This window comes from Hibiscus syriacus, unplaced genomic scaffold (genome assembly GCF_006381635.1).
Source record: "Hibiscus syriacus cultivar Baekdansim isolate YM2019G1 unplaced genomic scaffold, ASM638163v2 tig00113719_pilon, whole genome shotgun sequence".
Taxonomy (NCBI): domain Eukaryota; kingdom Viridiplantae; phylum Streptophyta; class Magnoliopsida; order Malvales; family Malvaceae; genus Hibiscus; species Hibiscus syriacus.
The window spans coordinates 888,462-912,299 of record NW_024063467.1 but is presented as its reverse complement, the minus strand read 5'-3'; the positions used below and the strand labels follow the sequence as shown (position 1 = coordinate 912,299).

General features: G+C 34.5%; 2 pseudogenes; both read right to left on the bottom strand.

The window, feature by feature from the left end:
* Window positions 1-378: 378 nt before the first annotated feature.
* On the bottom strand, window positions 379-3,044 carry LOC120186752 (annotated as a pseudogene).
* Window positions 3,045-21,073: 18,029 nt separating this feature from the next.
* Window positions 21,074-22,510, bottom strand: LOC120186643 (annotated as a pseudogene).
* Window positions 22,511-23,838: the final 1,328 nt, after the last annotated feature.

Sequence of the window (23,838 nt, the reverse complement as noted above, 5' to 3'; positions counted from 1 at the left end):
AATAGTTAAGTGACAATTTTGCAACTTTTAATAATGAACTTAATAAAGTAATATTCTATAGTCGAAATATTATTTTGTAACTTTTAGTAGTCGAATGACTTAATAAAACAATACCCTGTAGTCGAGAGACCATTTGTGTACTTTACCCTATAAATAAATAAACGTTACGAATTTTTTTATTATTTGTTTTTATTCATTATTAATTTATAATTTTTATTTTAAATCTTTCCCAAAGAGGAAGGATTCAATGCGATCTGAGCAACGTATATCACACTATTACCAGGAGAGTGATAAAACGATTACGTGTGGTGTATAATTAGGGCTTTACACTCTTTCTGAGTATTCGAAATTTATATTACATGTATGAGAACTCTATGTTCATGTGGTTAAATGACTATGATACAAGATCATCAGTATACAGAAACTACAGTCATGAGCCAATAGAAGTATATAGGGGGGAGATATATAGATGACCGCCAAGGATGCTGATACAATTCGGACAACGTGCCGGCGAAGATAGTCCACTCGAGCCGGATGCTTGAGCTTCATTAGCGCCTTCACTTCGTGCTTTCGGACCATTTCTCTCGAAATATTTAAGTTCCCAGCAATTTCTCCCAATGTTCTATTACCTTTACCATCTAGTCCATATCTCTGCCTAATCACCAGGTTCTCCTTGGGCTTCAGAGAATCAAGCTGGGAAAAGAAAACAGGGTTTTTAGTTGCATACTGTGAGACTGTTAGTTAAAAGAGGATATAGGCTTACCACATCATCGAGTGCGAGCCTGAGAAGAGTGGGTTGCCTCCGGTGATCACCGCCGACACCATCAACATCGGTGATTCCGCAATGAACTCTTCTTGCGTGACCGAATGCCTTGAATGAAGAGATCCAATGGGTTTTGAGGCCCTCATTACTTCTTGGTACCTCTCAGGATCAGGGATCCCAACCTTTTCAATTACTTCATCATCTGTTGGTTCTCTATGAAGTTCAAACATTAATTCCAGTTTGGCTCTTTGGATTTCTGCTCTAACCTACATTAAATAAACAGGTAAATTGTTGCAGCATATCTCTACAAAAGAAGCAGCCATGGCTTCTACTGCTCAGTTTATCGGACGAAACTCTTGAACCAAGATTTATCAGCATAAGGCAGGCGTTCAGAGTGTCACTAACATAAATGGAAAACAGAATATCCAATATTCACATGTATGATTGACTTTGGCCTCAAGCATTTCAGGCATGATGATATCATCAGCTTGCAGTTAGATTCCTCTACAAGAGCTGCTTAGTTCCAAAGACCAAAGTGTTGAATTAATTGTCATCATATACGTTTTCAGTGATGAGTTTTTCCATCAGACACTTGAAAAAGGGTTATCCTTCATCCCTACTTTGGCCTTTTCACTAAATTTGAAGGATGCCAAAATGTCAATGTTGCTACTTTTTTTCATGTAAACCATCATGGTGTTTTTAATATAAGCAATAAAACATAGCATGCTGAAGTGAGGAGAGAATACCGATTCAAGTCTAAATGGGACACGTGTGAAGTTTGATACCGTCATGGAACGTATAATTGCATGCCTAATCCAAAAAAGACCGTATGTTGAATGCCGGAATTTCCTTCTCGGTTCAAAGCGATCAATGGCTGTAACAAGTCCTTTGACTCCTGCCTGACAAAGGTCTTGAAATCTTGGACCATTTTGCAAAATCTTGAAAATATTTGTTTATCACAAGCAAAACAAGCCGAAGATTATGCTGCATGAAAAGAAAGCAATACCTCTCAGCAGTTACTATCGAAAGCCAATGCCAAAAATTCTCATAATAAGCTTTATCCACAAACTAGACAAACACTTTTAAAATGGTGATATCAAAACATGGCTCCTGGTCGAATTATTTCAAGTTTCATCATAGAAAATTTGGCCAAGGAATGATAGGCTAGTGGTACATCAACACCAGTAGCATATATAAAAGACTAATATATGTTCTACGAAACCAACTGAAAGTGAAAACAACCCTACTATCACTGGTGGAGGAAGAGGAATTACCTTAATGATCTTATTTCTAGCAGCTCGACCGACCTCTAAATGTTTACTCACTTCAGCTGCGCTCATATTTTTTGCCTCGGCTAATTCATCCTCAGTAGGATCTCTACCCAATTCCTTTTGCAAGTTATCTTTCGCCTCAAGCAATGCCTGCAGTTTGATTGAAATATCTTAGTGGTAAGCACAACAAAAGTTTCAAACACTAACACGTGGCAGCGGTCTCTCTTTGTTTATTGAAAAGGTGCAAACCTTCATTGTCTGCATTAGCTTAAACAACCAAGTACGCTCAGTGGACGGTAGAACTGGAGGTATCTTCATCTTTTTCCAGTCCAGGCTGACCAAATCGGTCGAAGCTGAATAGTCCCGGACTAGCCTATCGATCTTCTCGCTTTCGTTCACAATACCCTTTTTATTCTGACCAGAAACAACTGGCTTTCCCTCTCTGTTCTTTTCAGTTCAACTGTTCTACCAAGATTCAATCTTCTAGTCTTCTTAGTCCGTTCCCAACGACAATCTTATCATTAACATTATCTGCTTTCCTATCACTTTCTTTAGACTTCTTTCTCCTCAGCGGACGTCCTTTTGTCTCGACTTTTCCCCCTTCTTCATCAAATGTTCGAGTTGAAGGACTAAGCTTATAAATGCTTTCAAGTTTCGCAGCAGCTTCGTTGTAATCTACGTCCATGGTGCACGGAGAACCGTCATCAGTCAAGACACGGTTTGCAGTTTTCAAAGCTTTTCTAGCTTTCCCGCGTCTCTTCGGGTGAATCGTAGCAGTTTCCACCGGCGAAAGATTAAGTTCTTGAGGCATAACTAGTGCTGTATTATGGGATTTATCTGCTTTAAACGCTACAATGCAAGGCTTTCTCAATATACATCTTTGAGTAGAAAACTTTGTGCTTAATCCTAGTGGAGTTCGGGCAGCTGAACTAGAACCGCTAACAACTCCCATGGCGAATACTCTTTGCAAAATTTAAGCAAAAACTACAACCAAACATATGCTCAGCAACACTACTTAAGGATTAACTGACTAGATCTTTTCTAGCAAGAACAAGCATTGATTCATAGATTATTACATAAATTAAAACTAGTTTCCTGACACAGAAACATTAGTGTTTTTACTCTGCAGATATATCAATTACCAAGCGTTTGATCAAGAATAATTTCAAACACCTAGCTTTCATTAATCTGGTCAGTAGAATCGTAATAGTATTTATCTAGATTGATCACGAAAACCTGAACCTACTTTGACATAGGCTGCTTTAAATCAACATTGTTAGATGTACAAGTGAGTCACCAGCTACAGATTCAAAGTTAGTTTGACTACTTTTGATTCATATAATTTAAGTAATTGATAATTGTTGTTGTACACTGGTGATGATTAGTGTAGTATTGAGGAGACAATTATCGGGTATAAATTCGAAATTCAATATTAATTTTCTCATAATAGGACACTCATTTTTATCCTTAAAATATTCTATCATGTTTGATATTATGCCACAATTATTCGTGACTTAAAACTAAATTGATATATTAAGATTACCGCTCTTTCTTCTTTTTCTTATTTATATGTATATATATATTAGCTAAGGTGATTATAAAATAGTACATATAAATATATAGGATAAAGTACCCCGATTATAGGTGTCGTAACCGGTTTTCGTCCGGGCACGAATTATTATATTTGGCGGGAAAATTGATGTAAATAAATGTTTTTTTTTAAAAATAATTTGGGAGTCGCCATCGGCCTTTTGGGTTAGGTAGGTCGAATACCTAAAAATTATTTTTTTTAAAGAGTTTTAAGAAAACACCAATAAAAAAATGAACTGATCTGCATTTATAACCAAAAATTCGTTCTTTTTAATAATAAAAAGGGATTCGTGGTCGGTTACGTTTAGGGAAGGATTAGCACCCCTACAACGCCCAAAATTGGTATTTTTTAATTATAAATTGTCTCTATTATTAAAAATTCAAAATATATTTAATTTATAATCCTATTATTTCAAAATTAAAATATTTAAAAATATCGGAAAAGAACTTCTAGGTGTCTTAAGACAGCTCTTTTCTTTGATATTGATAAATATTAATTTAATAAAATTAAATAATATTTTTTTTATATTTTTTATAATTTAAAATACCAGAATAGGACATCTAGTTGTATTAAGACTGTAATTTTCTTCGATATTGAAAAATAAATATTAAAATAAAATAAATATTTATTTATTATATATATTTATGACTACATAATAAAATATTTAAAATATAAACAAGTAAAATTAAAAAAAATACAATTAGAGCTATATATTTAAAAACAATAAAAATATTTAAAATAAATGACTAAATTATAGTAAAAGTAAAATTAAAAACCTAATTCATAATTAATCAAAATTATAGGGATTAAACATGCTATTTCTTTATTTTATTTATTTAGTGACTAAAATAAAATTCAGATTTTAGAATAAAATAAATTAAAAATATAAACTAAGGATTAAAATATTAATTATTAAAATTAATGGATTAAATCTGTTATTTATCCTAAATATATTATTTTATTCAAAAGGACTAAAATAAATAAAATTAAAATTTCGAGATCAAATTAAAAGTATTATGAATTCGATTTAATGACTAAAATGTAAAGTTTACAAGTTCGGAGGACGGCGGAAAGGATTTAACTATTTTTTAATTGCGCGCATAGTCCTTCCCGAAACGACGTCGTTCGGGAAGGCCTATAAAAGGTCCAAAACGGCTGGCCCGAAGGGCCAGCCTTCATTTCATTTTTTTTCTTTCTCTCTCAAGCAGAGAGAGCTCTGGCCTCTCTCTAGCTTCCCTCATCGGAGGGAAGCCGGTCACCTGACGACAACCGTCTGCCGCCGTGACCGTCACCGCCGGCCACCGCATCCGGTGGCCGAAAAATTTTATTTTCATACTATTTGGTAGATCGGACCGTCCTAAGGACGGTTCCGGCGTTATTTTCTCCTAAATAGCTCCCAATCGGAGCAAATCCAAAGAAATACCTTCGGTATTTTCGAAGGTTTTGGTGAGATCCGGTGGTCGGGCTTCCTCGGTGAGTTTCTCTTCTTCCTTTTTCTTTCTTTTCTGTTTCTTTGCTGCGTTGTTGTTGAGATCATTGGTAGTGTTTTGTTTTTTTTTTGTATTTCTCTTCTCTCTGTGTATTTTCTGTCTCTCTTTTCTCTGTCTCCGTCTCTTTTTTTTTTCTTGCAGGTTCGGGTGGTGGCTTTTATAGCCACCACCGGTGTGGTCATCGGACCGGTCCGAAGAGTGGGTTTCGGTGAGTCACCGGACTACCAGTGGTGACTCACCCCTTAGCCATGGCGTGGACGGCTGGCGTTGGAGCTTCTGGAGCCTTCGGTTGGCTGAGACGTGTCCCTAGGGTATCATTACCCTAGGGTTTCCTGCTGGAACCATCTGGACCGTTGGATCATAGCCAGATCCAACGGCTGTGATGATGGGTGGGTGGCTGAGAAGAAAGAAACCCTAATCTGTTAAGGTTATACTGGATCCGGGTTGGGCTTGTAAATGGGTCATCTGGATTTGTAAATGGGCATGTAATAATTATTTAATAATAATATAATATATAATAATATTTAATAATAATAATTTTAATAATAATAATAATAATAATTAATAAATAAATAAATAAAATGGGTAAAAAAAATTAGTATCTTCAGCTGCCCCTCTTTGCTCATTCTTGAGTTAACAGGAATAGGGCAAAGATGAAAAGATAATAAATTTTTTTTATCCATTTGGCTTCACTTGATCATAATGAAGATGTTGAATAAATTCTTCTCTTTCTTCAGATGAGTTATTCTTATTATGAACTTTCCGCTGGGGATGATGTTGACCTCTTTCTTTCTGTGATGGAGTCATTCAAAAGGTTGAATAAGCTCTTGATGAGTTCTTCTCATTATGAACTTCTTCATCCTTCTTCAGATGAGTTCTTCTCATTATGAACTTCCTCTGGAAAAGCGGATCTGGCAATGTTAATCCATCATATGATGAATTTAAACAAAAGGTTGAACAAATTCTTCTCATTATGAACTTATTCTTCCTTCTTCAGATGACGAGTTCTTCTCATTATGAACTCTACCTGGCAATGTTAATCCATCATATGATGAATTTAAACAAAAGGTTGAACAAATTCTTCTCATTATGAACTTATTCTTCCTTCTTCAGATGACAAGTTCTTCTCATTATGAACTCTACCTGGCAATGTTAATCCATCATATGATGAATTTAAACAAAAGGTTGAACAAATTCTTCTCATTATGAACTTCTTCTTCCTTCTTCAGATGACGAGTTCTTCTCATTATGAACTCTACCTGGCAATGTTAATCCATCATATGATGAATTTAAACAAAAGGTTGAACAAATTCTTCTCATTATGAACTTCTTCTTCCTTCTTCAGATGAGTTCTTCTCATTATGAACTCGAACTGGAAAAGTTGATCCATTGAATGATGGATTTAAATCTTTGCTAAAATCTTTGAAATTCCTGTCAAAATTCAACATGAATAAAATGAATGAAAATGCACCTATTTTTGCAAATGCCTAAATATGATGCATGAATGTTGATGCAATCTTCATTTGGCTTCAAAAATGGTGAACTTGGTTTTCCTCCACTTCATCATTTACTGTCAGGGTCACTTCTGGATATCAGTGTAGAGCTTGCATTTCTGCAGAATCATCTGATTAACTTGTATCTTTATGTCTTCTTTGCTTCATGAAAGTCTCTGAAGGAATGGTTTATTTGTGGAACTCTTGCTGTAGTCAGAACTATGACCTTGATGTCCCATTTTGTCTTGGATAAAACTAATTTTCTTTGCTTGGACTTGTGCAGAAATCCGATAAAGCTTTCATCTTTGAAAAGATAATCTGTCATCTTTAAAAAGGGAATCTATCATCTTTGAAGAGTGTAGATGTAGATATGCCTGACTCAGCAATGATTAATTGGGAGAGTAGAGTATGTTCTATTTTAACTCTTGAAACACATCATAAGGAAGATTTATTCCAATTCCTTTCATATTTCCATATATAATCAGATCTCAAATAAGGCAACTTGGATCATATCATATCGAAATGCTTAACAACAACATGTCATTCAACCTTAGTTGGTACTACTAGTTTCTTGTTTAAAATTTTAATTCTCCTTCTATGGAAAGAAATCTTCATCTTGTATCAATAAAGGAAAACCATATGATAACAACATTGGTTTAACACCATAATCACTGGTTCATAAAACATTTGACAACAAATTCTTCATCTCCTGAGGCTTCTGCTCGAATTGCTGGTCAATACAGCTCTTTGCATGGTTTTCAAAGTTTTTGTATGATGTCACAAAACCACTTGAGAACAAAACTCAGTGGGAATACAGGTGAAATACTGGTATGACCAAAAATAGTTGGTCAAATTCACAAAATGTGCTGGTGTCAAATTGAATAGGAGACACTAATTGATCTCTATATCATCCTGGGCAAGGGCAAATGTAATACTGATCACGTTTTCTTCTGTAATGAGCATTGTAGAAAGTAGAAGTACTTCATCTATAGGATCCATGTACAGAAAGATATCTGTGGAATTCTTGCTGATGGGGATGAAACGCACATGATAAAACCCAAAATAGATAAAAATTCAGTTCATTCCTGGCTGGCAATAAAAACCCCAATAACAACGGGAATAACAGTAATATAAGTGAATCGAGTATCCCTTTCCAATGTCATCGATTAAGCGAAAACTATTGTGAAAAACAGCTTCGTAATTCCAACAGTATGGTATGAAACTAACTGCCAGGAAATCTCAAAGAAATATTTTCAATTGTCACCGATACAGAGAATACAAAATTCAAAGCTGAGATCTCGAGGAACTGAACCCTGGATCGAATAGTCTGCATGGGGACCATCTTTATCCATGCAACCATGATGTAGCTTAACAAAGAACACGCTGTCATGTGATACATGGTTAAGAAGATTGGGTACTTGAAACCATACTTGCTGAGTATATATTTGTTCAACAACATGATCATAATATACCTGCTTGATGAACGAAGCAATTATGTATAGTCAGCTCGATTATCACTGTTTCACCATTTTCATTCTTCACACCTTTCTGTCTCATTGGAAATATTTGTTCAAGTCAATGATCTTGACACACGATGTTGTGGGCTTTCAGCATGCCCCAACATTGGCTAATACAAGTGTTTAAAATGCATCAACAGTTTTGATTCTGATTGAAATGGGCTTTCAGCATGCCCCAACATTTGCTTCTTGTTAATCTGAGCCTTCAAAATGCCCCACATGGATCTGTCTGAAGGAATCTTTAAAATGCCCCAACATTTGCTGATACAGATGCTAAAAGTATGCTCAACATTACTTCTTGTTGAGATGAGCCTCCAAGAATGCCCAAATATTCATATTATTGGTGGAAATGAGCCCTCAAGATGTCCCACATGGAATATTTCTATCTGAAATGGGCTGTTGAGATGCCCCAATATTGTGCTTCTGGTTTACTCTCAAATGTCTGTTTGACTTGAATATCATGATCCCAAGAGGTCTAATTTTGACAATACATTGTTGTAGGTACTTGTGGCTTTATTCGTGCCCCAAATCTGTTTATCTTGAATGCTCTCATTATGGTGTTACTAAACAGTAGTATTGTCAAGTAAATGGAATTCTCTTCATGTTGTCACAAACTTAAGAAGTACTCAATCATTCTAACAGAAACGTCTGAGATATGTGTCTTCTGAATGAGGTGACCATTTTCTGTATCTGGAAGGATTTAGTCGGACAGAGTAGTAAAAATAGCTTGGTAATCCGTTCCAGGCTGACACAGTGGCTTATCATCTTTCAGTGAAGGCCATCTCTGAAATATTCTTTTCTGTGGAGAGAAACCAATTTATGCAAACATTAATCTGATGCAATGGCAAGACTACATATACAATGGTATAAGCTCATCAAAAATCCGCACCCATGCAACATGTTGATCCTGATAACAACTCATCTGATTATGAAGCGATCTTTCAGGATGATTTCACAGATATTGATAGTTCTTCTGATATCGAGGAAATCATGAATTCTGATTCTGATGAGGAGAGTAAACTGTTATACTTGACAAAAATGGGATTCTCAGAGGTTGAGGCTTCAATAACCATGGAGAGATGTGGTTCAGATTCATCAATTGCAGAATTGACAGATTTTATATGTGCTGATCAAATGGCTAAGGTTACTGATGCACTTCTTATGGTAGAAGATAGGAAGCCATTATGCAATGATCCCAATTACAAGCAAAGGCGAAACTTGGGCTATGATTTGTGGAAAAGGAAGAAGCAGAGGAAGCTTGAAAAGAAGCTTCTTAATGAAGATGATCATGCAGTTCATCTTTCAATTCCAATGATCGGTTCTGGGGTTCCTACCGAATCAGATCAGATAACTCAAAGAACACTTCCAGAAGATGCTATTGGGTCTCCTTATTTCTACTATGAGCAAATTCATCTTTTAAATCCAATGATTGGTTTTGGGGTTCATACCAAACCAGATCATATAACTCAAAGAACACTTCCAGAAGATGCTATTGAGTTTTCTTATTTCTACTATGAGCAAATTCATCTTTAAAATCCAATGATTGGTTTTTGGGGTTCATACCAAACCAGATCAGATAACTCAAAGAACACTTTCAGAAGATGCTATTGAGTCTTCTTATTTCTACTATGAGCACATGGCACTTGCTCCAGTTAATGTTTGGACTGGAATATCACAGTACTTATTCGATGTAGAGCCAGAATTTGTAGATTCGAAGCATTTTCATGCTACTACACTGAAAAGGGCTATATTCATAATTCTGCCAATTGAGAACAGATTTTCTCTTATTCTGCTTCCTCCATGTGCTGATGCTTTTCCATTGACAAAGAAATGATGGCCTTCATGGGATTCAAGAACAAAGTTGAACTGTTTATAATCATGTACAGGAAGTGCCAAATTGACAGAAAGGATCTGTAAGGCTCTTGAAGCTTATGACAATGAGCCACCTTCGAGTGTCCAGAAGTATGTTCTTGATGAGTGCTGAAAATGGAATCTGGTATGGGTTGAAAAGAATAAAATTGTTCCACTTGAATCTGATGAGGTGGAAATGCTTCTAGGTTTCCCTAAAACCATACACAAGGATCTGTATAGAGACATGTTCCATGATGGTATCAATGTCCTGTCTCTTTTCTCTGGGATCAATGATGCAGAAGTTGCCTTTTACTGTCTTGGCATACTTTTGAAAACAGATGTGCAAGAACTGAATGATGATCGGTTGGAGCAATTGATGAGTAGTTTTGTCGAATTCGACCTTGTTGTAAGTGGCATCCAGCGTAACAACCTTACTGGAAGAAATAAACATCATTGTGATGGGCTTGAAGATTTTTGTTGGTGTATTTACTTGCAATGATTGCTACAACAAACTGTCTCTTTTGCTGCTTCAATATATCCCACTCTTTTCGAATTATGGAACGGTTTAGTTGCAGTAAAATTTGTCATCTTCAACTTTTGGAATCCTGTAACCAATGTTACCCTATATAAAAGGCCTATAAGGGTAGATTCTGTTCCAATGTCTTATTTTGTGCCATAAGTCCTCAAATTCAAATTCAGCAATCTTCTGAAGGACATAATGAATATCATCTTGACAAAGAAAATGATCAGCATAGAAGAAGTAGCAATAATGTATCAAGACTTGAGCCAGCATCACGGTATAACCAGAGTGCAGGTAGTGACTTGTTCATGGCTTTATGATGTAATCTTCTAGAGAACATGAATTGATGGTTGGGGAAAATAATCTTTCTGGTGATGCTTATCGCCCTCAGCATGAGATAAACGATAATCTTTCTTGATGAATTGCTAATGTCATAGGAGAGTTCACAAGTTCAATTCTCTAGACTTTCTGGCTTCTTGGACCACTTGCCTTCAAAAATGTGAAGCGCTTCATTCTTCTGGCTTCGTTCATTCTTTTTCTACAACAGAGGTAGAATAAGCAACAATTGCTTTAAGGACCTTCCTCATTTGAGAGTGTATTGTTTGAAAATGTTTTTTCTCCTTTCTTTATTGAAGAATGAAAGAATTTTGCAAAGTATTATCCCTTTCAGGTTCACAATATAATCGAATCATAAACAATGAGTTTAATGAATATCAAATAAATCAACTACACTTTTAAATCATTCAAAAATCATAGTCCTATGGCAAGTGTCAAAATTATTGACTGATTTGAGGTGTAGGTTGATTTTGGTAAAGTAGTTCTTTCAAGTTGGTTCAGTATGTCCTTCGGGCTTCCACTAACTTGAAGAAATGGTTGTTATGCTCATCTTGTAGAGATGCTTCTCGTTTCCAGAATCTCAGGAACGTTTTTGAGATGTTGGTGCTTCATTAAGAGCTTAAGATCGTCTCTTATGTCGTTGTTGCACCATTCAATATTCGAGCCACCTTTTCAGGTTTTCAACTCGAATCCTCCTTTGGTTTCAAAGATGTTTTTTTAAAAATTTATATCTTGAACCCTCCTTTTATCATTTTTCATATCATGCATTAAAGATTTTAAAAACCAATTTTTGCAAATAAAAATCAATCTTGAGAGGCGGAATGAATTCTGAAGATATTCTCTTTTACTTAGAAATCCATGTACGATTAAAATGGACTTTTCAGGTACGTAACGTAGGCCATGGCTTATGGTTATGAAAAAAAGGGATAAAAAGGCCCAAATAAGTGTTTAAGGGTCATCAAACCAAGGATCAATTCATTCTGATGCCATCAATCTTGTTTTGTTTGACTTGGATCTGCCTTGCTAGGGAATTTTCCATCAACTGGATCCCTCAAGACTGCCAAATTTTGGATTCATTTCCATTTTCTCATATCTCCAGAATTTCTTGCTCTTCTTGTTTGTACTTGATCAACCTTGTAACTTGAGGCTCAATAAATCACCCATCTTGATTCAATTTTCCTTTTTCTTTTTTTTCTTCTTTCTTTGCTGGATGAGTATAATACTTCAATTGCTTTGAGCACCTCCTTTTCCTTTTGCATTTTGGAGGTTTTCCATTATTCTTGATTGGATTGATCTTCAAGCACTCTGTATTTGACATACTTTGTAGTTCAAAACTTTCATGACTTCATGGAAACTTGTCTTCGTAATAAAACTGTATTGACAATCTTTATTCTTGTGAGCCAATATCCTTTACCTTGCCCCCCAATGTAGAGGGTGATCCTTGGTTAGGGTTGAATTAGAAGAAAAAATATTCAGGCTCAAATGGGGACAACAAATGATAGATATATATATATATATATATATATTAAAGGATAAATGAAACAATGCGTTCATATCTCATACACAGAAACCTTTGTAAAAAGAGGTATCCACAGGGGGATGAATATTCAAGATTAACTTTATTTACATGAAAAAATGTAATTAATGCATGATATATTTATTTCAATCAATCATTTTCCCCTTCTTCTTTGAGTATGCCCTAATCACTCGAAATTATCATCAATGAGTTGGTCCATGATGCCTCATCTCGTCTCTTCTTACAGTAAAATTCACGAATAGTTGAAAGTTTGGTTCTTTTGAGGTCTTTTGGTTTATGATGGTTTTGTATTTAGAAGGACAAATGTGTGACTTATAAAGTCATGTATATGGTGGAAGGTAGTATCATCAATCAATCGACTCTACCCGAGAAGGTAAACATCTAGAGTTTGTGTCTCAAAAACAGGTAGAGACATTTCTTCAGAGTCTCAGATAAATGTAGTGTCGGGATTTGGTTTTGGTAAAGGTCGAGTAATTGGTGTTGGATGGGATATGGAAGATATAATTTTATCACTTGCCAATAGATCTATAACTCTTGCAAATTTAAAAGAATATTTAATCTACTTGATACTCAATAATCTCAAGATTAAAACTTGATTCTTTGCTCATAACCATAAAACCAACACAATTTATTTTTTTGCACAAAAGGCGGAGAAAGAAACAAAAAAACAAGTTCAAACAAGATGCTGAAAATAGAAAAGTACTATAGTGGTAGATAACACTTCCACTTATTTATTTATCATGACTCATCACTCCTCTATTGTTGGGTATGTACTTGGCCCAGGATTTTTATCCTTATTTGTCCCCCATTTTTTTGATCATTTCTTGTGTCATGACTCTTTTGTCAACAAGCATCTCTATTTCTTTCAACAGTGACCTACAATTGCCTGTTGAATGTCCAGATACTCCCAAGTGAAAATTACAGAAGCTATTTTGATAATAGCAATGAGCATAAGGCCTTGGTGACACCTTCACCAATCTTGGTGTGATGTATTGACCTTTAACCAAATGAGGGTACAGGTCTGAGATAGATTCTTGAAACACCTTTAGATTTTTTCTTGCTCGCGAAGCTATCACTTTCTTTGATCGTTCTGAACGAATGAATGCTCTCATGTTATTGAGGGGGTTCTGAATGCTCATTTCAGCTATAACTGGGGTAGTATTAACCAGACTCCTTAAGTTTCCCATTACCTTACTGGTTTTCGGAAAATCTGATATAGATATCTGAGGTGTCTTCTGGGTTATATCTGCCTCATTCTTTCTTAGACCTATAGGCCAATCTCGAATTACATCCATAGGAGCCTTTTGATTTCTTTTCCCATTTTCTTGTGCCTGATATTCTTCGTAGGATTTGGTTACATTAGTTTTTGTTGCAACAATGGTTTCTGAACATTGAAACTTAACCCCTTCTTTTATCTTGCATTTTTGAATTGCTTGCTCTAAAGGGTCTTGGAAATTTCCCTTAAGGTTAACAGGAACCTTAACTGAAAAATTTGGAATTCTAGTTTGATTTATCCAAGGAACTTCCTTATAGGTCCAATTCTCATTTGGAGGCCATTGTGATTGATCAAGTTGTGGAGTAATTGATCTGGCTGAGAGCATTTTTTGATGCAATTTTTCACTCGAACAGTGGAAGGGAGGAAATTGAAATCCTTGCACATTCTTTTTCTTCTTGATCACTCTATAAGGTTTGACACCATGTTTAACTGAATAAGACCTCATTGTATTAACCCCAGCTTCTTTCTTGACTTTAGTATTGTCAGAGCCTCTTATCTTGCCATTCTTGATAGCCATTTCGATGATTTCTCCACTTATGATGATGTCAGAGAAATTATTAGGGACAACCCCTATCATGTGATTAACATAAGGAAATTTTAATGTGCTGATGAACAAAGTAGTGAACTCTTTTTCAGTCAATGGTGGATGTACTTGAGAAGCAACGTCTTTCCATCATTGTGAATATTGTCGAAAGCTTTCATTGCACTTCATATTCATGCTTTGCAACATTGTTCGATCAGGGGCCATATCAATCATGTGCTTGTATTGACCCAAAAAAGCTTGAGCTAAATCCCTCCAAGAACGTATTTGAGTACGTTTTAGCTGATTATACCATCTGGATGCAGACCCAGATAAATTGTCTTGGAAACAGTGGTTCAACAATTTTTCATTCTCTACATAGCCAGTCATACGACGACAATACATAGTGATGTGATATGAAGGGCATGTAGTCCCATTATACTTCTCAAAATCTGGAACCTTGAACTTTGGTGGAATAACCAGGCCAGGGACCAAACTTAGTTCTTTGGCGTCAAACCCATAAAATGTCTCAACTGTCTCTATAGATTTTATCACCTCTTCTATATTTTCCAGTAGTTGAGTGAATTTTTCCTTCTCAACTGATTTGTTTAGGTCAAGGACCTCATTACAAAATTCATCAGGCTTCAACTCAGAAGTAGTAGGACAATCAGTGGGGAACGATGCTCCAGCTTGATATGGTGAGTTCTTAACAGCAAAATAAATTGGTGACTGAATTTCCTGGGGTACAGAGGTGAACTCAGGAATATGAACAGGTGTAACACCCAAAGAATTTGTGGGGTTTTCAACAAGACTCTTTCCAGCAGTCAAATGCTTATCAATCATTTCTTTCATATTGTTCAGTAGATCGATCTGAGAATTAGCTTCGATTTGTGCCAACTTGCTCCTCAATTCCTCTTGTATTTCTTTCTGCTTTATCTCAAATTTGGCTAGCATATCTTCAGTTTCTTTAGACATTTTTCTTGTGTCGTGCTGAGCGTTCTTGCTTCAAGGAAAAACCAAGATCACTTCGTTTGAAATCCTTATTTTAATGAATGAATGTTTTAATGTATTATGACATAAAAAATGCAAAGATGCCAAATGCAAATGTAAATATGTGAATGTAAAAATGTAAATGTAAATTATTTAAAATACCAGAATAGGAAATCCAGTTATATTAAGACTGCCCTTTTCTTTGATATTGAAAATAAATAAACATTATTATTTAATTAAATATGTTTTAATGCATGATGTAAATTTAAAAATGTAAATGTAAATACAAACATAAAAATGTACAAATGCAAAATACAAATGCATGTATGAAAAGGTGTTACTCAAGAGTGATCATCTTAGAACAGATTTCATTGAACGCAAAAGTTTCGGTATATCAAACAAAACTTTACATGTAGGGATATATTTCATTCCTAACTTCTCCAAAGCCAAATTAGTCTATCAACTTAAGGGACATATTGCTTGTCTGGACTACAACCTCTTCCATGACATTCTCTTTCATTTTCTGTCACTTCTCGAAGTTGCTCATTTTCCCTTGTAAGAGAACCTTTTTGTCCAAGAAGTTCTTGAACAAGATCCTCATATCTATTGCAATTCTTTTTCAGCTTGGTGACCCCTGTTATCCACTCTTTTGGGGTGTTTCCTATGCCAGCATTTCGAAAAGCTTGACTGATCTTCTGAAAATCTTCATGCATGGTTTTCATTTCTGTGCTCAATTTCTTGTTTTGATCGTTCAAGTCCTTCAAATAACATGCTTGAGCTTCATAAAAACCTCCACTACTCTGAATGCCCTGACTGATGTTCTTACCATAGACTGCTTTTGGTATTAATCTGGTAAGATCCTTGTGTAATACTTTTAGTATTAATATAACCGGTTCTCTATGTACAGAACTTCCCTCGATCCTCGTAGTTTCTTCAGGATGTCTTTCCTTGGCCGCATCATATTTTGTTCGATCATAAAACTTTTTGTCCATTTATGATTTCTTTCCAATTTGGTGAACAGTCTTTCAAGTCAACACCTTTTGGTTATGCCATGATCATGCAATGCAAACAAAAGAAATCAATATGAACAGATTAGAGAAATGTAACATGCATGAAAAAAATAAGAAAAAATATAATAGTTAGTACCAACTATAAAAATCTATCTATCAATGTATAAATCTTAACCTCATGCTTTCTAGTTCCATGCTTTGTTTGGAAAAATTAACCTAACTGCATGATTTCTAGTTCGCATGCATTTATTCAGGAAAAAGAAATAAATTAAAAGCTAGAGTTTATTTCTCCTTTGTGTATACCTACTGACAAAATTTCGGCATGGTTTCAGATCGGGAGAGTTTCTAGGGTTTATTATATGCAGGTTTTCAGTTCTAGGAGTAAAGGTACTCGAACTGTCCTTGTTGATGTCCCCTTGGGCTGTCAAACCCTCAATCCTAGTCCATCACAGAGCGGATCAAGTTCAATTCGAGGGGATACATTTCTCTATACCTGACACGGAGAATAAATTCTCACGAAGACATAGAGCATATGAACCCCGAAAGTTACTTGCTAGGTCTGACACGAGAATAAATTTCACGAAGACGTCGCTTTCACTCCCACTTAAAAGGGACAAACTCAATTATAGAGCTTTATGTTATGCAATGCAAGTGTTGTGTGTGAGGAGAAATGTTAAAACCTCTAACAAACAAATAAAATAATTAATTATTGAATATAATAAATAAATAAAATAAAATAATAATAATAATATATAAAAATAATAAGTAATAATAAAAAATTTGAAAGAAAAGAATTAAAAATTAAATATATGAATTTTTAATTTCTAACTGATAGAGACAATTTACAATTGATTTTAAAGTTTGACTAAATCCCCAGCAGAGTCGCCAAGCTGTCGTAACCGGTTTTCGTCCGGGCACGAAATATTATATTTGGCGGGAAAATTGATGTAAATAAATGTTTTTTTTTGAAAATAATTTGGGAGTCGCCATCGACCTTTTGGGTTAGGTAGGTCGAATACCTAAAAATTATTTTTTTAAAGAGTTTTAAGAAAACACCAATAAAAAATGAACTGATCTGCATTTATAACCAAAAATTGTTCTTTTTAATAATAAAAAGGGATTCGTGGTCGGTTACGTTTAGGGAAGGATTAGCACCCCTACAACGCCCAAAATTGGTACTTTTTAATTATAAATTGTCTCTATTATTAAAAATTCAAAATATATTTAATTTATAATCCTATTATTTCAAAATTATAAAATATTTAAAAATATCGGAAAAGAACTTCTAGGTGTCTTAAGACAGCTCTTTTCTTTGATATTGATAAATATTAATTTAATAAAATTAAATAATATTTTTTTTATATATTTTTTATAATTTAAAATACCAGAATAGGACATCCAGTTGTATTAAGACTGTCCTTTTCTTCGATATTGAAAAATAAATATTAAAATAAAATAAATATTTATTTATATATATATTTATGACTACATAATAAAAATATTTAATATATAAACAAGTAAAATTAAAAAAATACAATTAGAGCTATATATTTAAAAACAATAAAAATATTTAAAATAAATGACTAAATTATAGTAAAAGTAAAATTAAAAACCTAATTCATAATTAATCAAAATTATAGGGATTAAACATGCTATTTCTTTATTTTATTTATTTAGTGACTAAAATAAAATTCAGATTTTAGAATAAAATAAATTAAAAATATAAACTAAGGATTAAAATATTAATTATTAAAATTAATGGATTAAATCTGTTATTTATCCTAAATATATTATTTTATTCAAAAGGACTAAAATAAATAAAATTAAAATTTCGAGATCAAATTAAAAGTATTATGAATTCGATTTAATGACTAAAATGTAAAGTTTACAAGTTCGGAGGACGGCGGAAAGGATTTAACTTTTTTTAATTACGCGCATAGTCCTTCCCGAAACGACGTCGTTCGGGAAGGCCTATAAAAGGTCCAAACCGGCTGGCCCGAAGGGCCAGCCTTCATTTCATTTTTTTTCTTTCTCTCTCAAGCAGAGAGAGCTCTGGCCTCTCTCTAGCTTCCCTCATCGGAGGGAAGCCGGTCACCTGACGGCAACCGTCTGCCGCCGTGACCGTCACCGCCGGCCACCGCATCCGGTGGCCGGAAAATTTTATTTTCATACTATTTGGTAGATCGGACCGTCCTAAGGACGGTTCCAGCGTTATTTTCTCCTAAATAGCTCCCAATCGGAGCAAATCCAAAGAAATACCTTCGGTATTTTCGAAGGTTTTGGTGAGATCCGGTGGTCGGGCTTCCTCGGTGAGTTTCTCTTCTTCTTTTTCTTTCTTTTCTGTTTCTTTGCTGCGTTGTTGTTGAGATCGTTGGTAGTGTTTTGTTTTTTTTTTGTATTTCTCTTCTCTCTGTGTATTTTCTGTCTCTTTTCTCTGTCTCCGTCTCTTTTTTTTTCTTGCAGGTTCGGGTGGTGGCTTTTATAGCCACCACCGGTGTGGTCATCGGACCGGTCCGAAGAGTGGGTTTCGATGAGTCACCGGACTACCAGTGGTGACTCACCCTTAGCCATGGCGTGGACGGCTGGCGTTGGAGCTTCTGGAGCCTTCGGTTGGCTGAGACGTGTCCCTAGGGTATCATTACCCTAGGGTTTCCTGCTGGAACCATCTGGACCGTTGGATCATAGCCAGATCCAACGGCTGTGATGATGGGTGGGTGGCTGGGAAGAAATAATCTGTTAAGGTTATACTGGATCCGGGTTGGGCTTGTAAATGGGTCATCTGGATTTGTAAATGGGCATGTAATAATTATTTAATAATAATATAATATATAATAATATTTAATAATAATAATTTTAATAATAATAATAATAAATAAATAAATAAAATGGGTAAAAAAAATTAGTATCTTCAATAGGTATTATTTTATTAAATCCCTCGACTATTAAAAATTATAAAATAGTCTTCTGACTATATATTGTTGTTTTGTTAAGTCCCTCGACTATTAAAAGTTACAAAATGGTCACCTGACTATTCATTATATTTCAAACTCATCATTTTCCATTAAAAATGGATGATATTTTGAGTTGAACGTTAACATGTTGACTAAAATAGTCTTCTGACTATATATTGTTGTTTTGTTAAGTCCCTCGACTATTAAAAGTTACAAAATGGTCACCTGACTATTCATTATATTTCAAACTCATCATTTTCCATTAAAAATGGATGATATTTTGAGTTGAACGTTAACATGTTGACTGTGACATGATAAAATATGATCCTAGAATCTCAAATGACTATCATATCTCAGTCGTCATGTTGACGTATAACTTAAACAACCGTCAATTTTTCAACTGAAAATAACTTAAAAGGAGACTCTTCTTTTTTCCTTTTTTTATTGTTCTCCAGTTTTAAGGCTTCGCCCTAACTAATCTGGATTGACCCGAGTCGCACACTTAGCTTTAGTGGGTAAGTCTCCCAGCAGATATTTGTTGCATATACAATGACTCGAACCTAAATATTTACTTAAGCGATATCAATCTGCTTACCACTATATAAATTTTATTCTAAATTAGTTATATAAAGCGTTAAATGTTATTCGCACTTTCGTTATACATCAGCAATAATCTACAAAATCTAATTACCAGATAAATTTTTAAAAACTAAGAACATGAACAAAACTAGCTTAAAAACTTGTTAAATCGACTAAACATACATTTTTAAAATTCATATATAATTTTTGATTTTGTTTATCATTATTGAATTGATTGTTTAATCTATTGAATTAAAATTGGGTAACTACACATTTAATACTTAGACTATCAATTTTGTTCCGCTTTAGTACTTAAATTTTCAATTTTTTCAAAATCATATCTAACGTTTAGTTTTCATTTCATTTTAATACCCGTCATTAAAAACTTACCGTGTTTATTATCTAAACTATCAATTTTAGTCCGTTTTAGTACATAAACTCTTTTTTTTAATTTAACGTTAAATTTTGAACGGGGTACTAAAATAAAATTAAAATTTTTAATGACGGATACTAAAATAAAACTAAAACTAAATATTAAGTATAATTTTGAAAACAGATAAAAAATAATAGTTTAGATATTAAACGGGTAATTTACCTATTAAAATTTTATGGTACGACTATGTGGACTGTTTGAGATTTGAGGACGTGGTCAGATTTGCCCAATAGAACTATTATAATCCATGTACATTTTAGAGCCCAGCCCAATTAACATTGTGTGATGAGCCGCCACCCTTTATCATATGCTTTTCTTTTACTTTTATAGGAGCAGTCCACTTCCAATTTGAACCATAGGTTCAGAAACTATAATGAATTTCTGATTCCTTTCTTCTGAATTTGAGCAGCTGAGAAAATGATTTTATTACGTGATCCAAACTTGAGTAGAAATATGAGACAAAATTTTAAAAAAGTAAATAAATAAATTGATATTTTTCATAGTGGTCCCTAATATATTAATATTAAGCCTCTTTAAGGCAGTCATGCAAATGTTTGGGCCTCCCTGCCTGCTACGATACTGCTGAAAGATCTTGTTTAGATTGCATGCATAGGACCATTGTCATCCCACAACAAATCATTTATAATATTCGATTCGAATTACATTATTAACGATTTATTTATATTAATATAAGTCTAAACTATACCAAGATACTTAAAAAAAAGAAAAAAAATGGATTGAACTCAAAACAAATAGATATTAATTGTATTTTCCCCTACATGCAAGTATGCAAAAAGTAATTAAACTTTGACCTAAGAGACTACAAAAATTACAAGGACGTGTTACACGTACACTACAATCAGCAAATGCATGCAAGCCATGATAATTAACATTACTAATCTACAGTTACATGCAAGTTATCAAACCTAAATGAAAAAGTAAACCCTAGCAATGGCCGAATGTTTGCTGGATTTGGTGGGCGAGTTCTTCAGCACTCAACTGGCATTCAATCCCAATCTGCTCATCCAAAAAAAAAACACAATAAAACTATTGCATAACATAAATTTGTGCATGAAAACGACAGCAAAGATGCCATTGTTTTCAGCGATAGGCTTATACGGTTGTGTTTTCCAAGAGTTGTAAGTAAATTTGTTTGTTTTTTTACAGTAAGTACCGTTATAGTACTCCAATGTCAGTTTTACTGTTCATTTTATTAATGATGACAAAAAAAAAGTGAAAGTTAACGATGGATTCTACTTCCCTAAATGCCCTGGTGTTGTCAATGATGAAAGAAATCATTCATAATCAAAGTGCAGTTAAGAGAAAAACAACAAAATCAAGGGACATAGTTGAGTCCGATGATGTTTTGCTTTATAAAAAATGGGGTGGAGTTTTTCGGGGTTTTTTTTTTTACCTTGATCGTGAAGGAATTAAGCATGTTTTCATCAACGGTGTTAATGTGGACATTGAGGATTTCGAGTGGGAGTTCCTCAAGAGCCGAGATTATTTTCAGAGCTTGGCGGGGAATCCGAGGAGATACCGTCTTCAAAACGAGGTTCGGGCCCAAAAACTTCACTTCGACGTCGGCTATCGGGGACTTTGAGTTCGCGACAAGCTCGTTGTTGTCGACGGAGGAAGTGGAGGAAGCAGGTGACGGTTCGAGCGAGGTACTAGCCACATTCGGAGACAGATAACCCTTTTGCAACCTCGGCTTGTATGGGCTACCGGGCGGTGGGGTTCTCGGGCTTATCGGCGGCTTCCGAGGGCTGAGAGCCGCCGTCGTTCTCGGACTCAAAACCAACCTCGGACTCAACACTTCACTGTAAACTTTCCTTTGTTTCTTGGCCTCTAGAGATTGTAGAACTTGTTGCAACTCATTGATGTAATCCACCACGCCCCCAATAATCGACGCTTGATCCCCCTAACACATAATTATTGACACGTAAACTATAGACGTAATTGTTCGAATCCGATTATTTAGAAAAATAACGATAAGTAAAACAAAAAAACTTACTCTTTTGACGTAAAAGCAAGGCATCAACGATCTGAGCACGGCTAAATGCTCGTTCATCTGCTTCCTCCGGTTGCGTTCGACGTTAATATGCGACATCCTCTGAGGACCATCGAGGTTCGTCGTTGTTTCCTCGAAAGAAACCACCTTCTGCCTCTTGCTTTTGGGTGAACTTTCCTCGGTCTCGGACTCCATTTGAGCACTCGATGAACCATATTTCGTGTACAACCAGCAGCACCCATTTCTTCACACGGAGTGAAGGGGAACTGAAACGACTCGGCGAGTCCATCTAAACTCTCAAAAATACCGAACAAATCATCATCGCCGACGAAATCGGGTTCTTCCAATGACTCACAAATATTATCATCCATTGGGTCCAGAAAACTCAGTATTTTCTCGGGAAAAAACAGTGGGAAAAAGAAAGGGTTTGCTACCAAAATGAGTAGATATACTATGAAACCATCACCATCAAGTGATCTTGTTTCGGATGGGAATCTAAAAACACGAAGCTTTCGAGTTTTTCCCTAGGTGGATGCTGCTACTGTTTTACGGGGAAACGAAAGTGAAGAAAACAGACAGAATAAAAATTGTTGAGGGAGAACTTCTTTGAACTCAAAAATGGAAAATGGGAAGGAGCTGATAGATGGGTAATAAATAAGGTAGATAAATGGGGAATTAAATGATACTCGACTCGGATCGATATGATGATAGAGTTTTCCTCAGCATTATTAATAATATTACTATATATACTAGTATTTCTTTACGTTGATGCTTGAGTGACACATTAATAGTATAGTGTAATGAAATTTAAATAAATCAAACATATTTCTGGTTATTGGTAAAATACATAAATGGTCCCCCGACTATAAGATATTGTTTTACTAAGTCCCTCACTATTAAAAGTTACAAAATAATCATCTAACTATAGAGTGTTGCTTTGTTGAGTTCATTGACTACTAAAAGTTACAAAATGGTTACCTGACTATTCATTATGTTTCAAACTCGTCCTTTTTCGTTAAAAATTTGATGGTATTCTGAATTAAACGTTAATATGCTAACTTAAAAGACTATCATATCTCAGTCATCATGTAACGTCCAGCTTTGATAATCGTCAATTTTTAGCGAAAAATAAAGGAGTTTGAAACATATATAATGAATAGTCAGGTGATCGATTTATAACTTTTAATAGTCGATGGACTTAACAAAGTAACATTCTATAGTTGAATGATCATTTTGTAACTTTTAACAATCAAGGGACGTAATAAAGCAATACCCAATTGTTAAGTGACCATTTGTGTACTTTACCTTTTGGTAATTTATAAAAAAAATATTTTTTTTAAACAAATAAAAATGATGATGAAATAAATCTTAAATTCTTGTTTTTCAAAAAGAAAATATCAAATGAAGAAGATAATGTTAAAATTAGAATAAATTCGAGTTTAAATCGGGTCAAATATTTTTGAAAGATAAGTTTTTTTAATATAAGCCGTTAGTATTATTAAAAAAGTGAAAATATTCGAAATTACAATAAGAATTTACAACTATCTTTGTAAACTAAATACACAATTTGAATTTTTCCTATAACATTAAAACTAATCACTTTATATCATATAAGGACCATACATGAAAATGTCAAATTAAGTTTGAGTTCAAATTGGAAATTATCTGTATAATTTATATTTATATATTTAGAGATAAT